Raw genomic sequence first — 2,726 nt, forward strand, 5'->3', positions numbered from 1 at the left:
GTGATAAGTACTCCCAACTCCTGACTACCTTGTAAGGAGGAGGCATGGGAAAGTGGTGATGGACGCAGACCCATTACCGAAATCTGGCTAGGAAATAACCCCGCTGTAAGTCTTTGTTTTCCTCTGTAAAATGAACCTAAATAGAGTACCTACCAGCTGTGGGCATTATCTGAAATAATGTGTATAAAGTGCCTAACCCACAGGAAAACTCAACAAGACGGTTATGATTATTACTGCACCACAGGTATTATTTGACTAGAAATGTTTCATTTTTGTCTCATTTTGTCGCCCCAGATCAACCCATTCTCATCCCAGACCTAGGAGACAGACTCAGCGGGGGTCAGGCATTGGCAGAAGGTTCCACGGACGACAATGGCAGAACCAAAATTTAAACTCCAGTCTGTGTACCTTCAACGTGTTGTCTCCCCCTCAGCAAGGTGGGAAGAGGACTACAGTTTGGTTGTTTCCTGAAGACCAAAAATAGGGTATTCCAAAGAAAAGGAGGCAAGGAATCCCCCAGGGCTCTCCTGGTAGACTGTCTTAAAGCTAAGCCTGATGCTTGCATCTAGCAGAGAAAATTCTGACCAGTGAAAGGACTTCCTTTCTAGCCTCTTTAACATGACCTGCTTTTTCCTAGGAAATTTAATTATGCATCTGTTTGTTCATTCATTCAACAATTGTTAAGTATCTACTATGTACTCAACCTGGACTCCACTCCATGCAGATGCCACCGAATGGAGGAGGGTGACTTGTATATTAACTAAAGGCATAAACGCCAAATTGATGTGAGAAACAGAGAAACTTTGAAAGAACTGTAATTAAATCAAGTTAGGAAGCAGAGGAGCAGTTCAGTTAGAGAGATGAGCGCCATCGAATGAATTCTTTGGACAAGTCAGTCAGTGGATGAAAAATTCAAGACCCATGAGGGAAATCATGATAGAAATTCAAACAGAGTTTCTCAGCCTAGATTATCAGTTAGAAATGCAAAGAAAAAAGTGATGGATTATTTAAAGAAATATCTCCTTCTCAAAGTCTAATGCAACACTGGTTTACTAGTCAATAAATTGGAAGACCATACCCTTAAAAATGGGTGCGATTGCTCTACCAGATGGAAAAAGATCAAGTATAGTTACAGAATCCGAAGTCTGTTCCTAAAATCTTAAATGTATATGCATCCGTTGTATTTTGAGATGAGAGGATTGCATTTCTCTCAGTACACAAGGTACTATATATTCTAGCTATTAGACAATCATCAGTGTGGATGTTGAATTATACTGATTTATAATCTTTAGCTCTATTTTGGTGTGGCACATTTTCTCAATAGATATGTATTGTGACCGGTTGTACAAGAGTCATCCATTAGTCATGATAACAACCTATAAGGCTATACCCGAAAATCTGGCTCTTCCCTTTACCTTCTCATTTCCCAGCAGCCCTGTTGCTGCAAACTCTCAACTAATTCCTCAAGCCAAGACATCTGTGGGTTTTCCACTGAGTTGTAACCGCTGAACATGATGCAGACTGGGGACGGCCAACAGTCTCAAAGCTGTAGGAAAAGGAAACTCACACCACATGGCTCCCTTCTCCCGGAATCAACTTGCCTCCTGGATCTGCCTGCTTTGGGATTTCTTCCAGTGCCCTCCCATAGTAATTTTTTTTATGTTTTAGCTAGAGTACATAGTTATCAGCAACAAGGTTAATCCAATTGGAGCTTACTTGACTATAAACAAAAGCAGAACTCCAGGCTTGAGGGTCATAAAGTCAAAATTGCACTAATTAGTATCATTTTTCAAGAAGCACTTTGAGACTATCAAAGTGAAGGCTCCCTCAGTATCTTCTTTTTTTACTGAAATCGGAAAATCTTCATCTCCTACAGAGAATTTCCATACAAAGTTCACAGATCTTCAACACTAGAGAGTCATTCTGCAATTTCAGAACGATTTGTTTTAAAAACTCAATTCCTAACAACATTGGGTGGCAATCGCTTTGGCTAATGCAAGCACTGCAAAAGAGTCTTAAGCCACATCTGTTGCAAATATCTTGCAAAGGTAACGCAGAATTCAGGGAGTTCCAATCATCTCATTTGCCTAATATGTTTACCAGGAAAGGTGAAGAAGTTGACTATACAGAAATAGCTATCTGTAGGTCTTGAGAGAATGAAACATGCTTACACTTGTGTACTTCATAGACTTCATAACCTAAGATTGACACATTTGAGTATGAGATTAAGAATCGGAAGATAATCACTCCCCGGCCTTTTGGCTAAGATGAAGTTCTTATGAGTTTAATTATCTGATACATCCTCTAGTCAAGACAATAAATTCAATGGATTTTTGGAGCAGGGAGATGGAAGAGGAGCCTGCTCCATCCACACCATGTGTGGACCTGGTATTGCAGGACTTCCAGGAATGGTGCACCCCCTTCAGGGGCAACAGTAGTGGTGCAGATGGCAGGCTGGGTCTGTTTTTTGAAGTCATCCCATGGACCTATGTGCAGAGGCGATCCAGTAGCTTGCTTCTTATCCTGCAGCAGAAGCCAGGCAGGAAGCCAAGTAGCCAGGCTCTAGCACCCCTGGCCTGAGCACCTAAGGCCTACCTTCCACATGGGATAGCTGACCTGTGTGTGTGTGGCCATCAAGACCAGCCTTGCCACACTCCATCCACCCCAGGAAAGTCCCAGCCTCTGTCTCTTCTCTGTGTCACTCCCAACCACCACTAAAAAAAAAA

General features: G+C 42.0%; 1 pseudogene; it reads left to right on the top strand.

Moving 5' to 3' along the window:
* The first annotated feature begins 2,242 nt into the window (after positions 1–2,242).
* LOC114217777 (U2 spliceosomal RNA) lies at positions 2,243–2,422 on the top strand (annotated as a pseudogene).
* The last annotated feature ends 304 nt before the right edge of the window (positions 2,423–2,726 follow it).

The sequence above is a fragment of the Eumetopias jubatus genome, unplaced genomic scaffold (assembly GCF_037043125.1).
Source record: "Eumetopias jubatus isolate StellerSeaLion01/CBP00866 unplaced genomic scaffold, mEumJub1_p1.0 scaffold_8, whole genome shotgun sequence".
In the NCBI taxonomy this organism is placed as follows: Eukaryota; Metazoa; Chordata; class Mammalia; order Carnivora; family Otariidae; genus Eumetopias; species Eumetopias jubatus.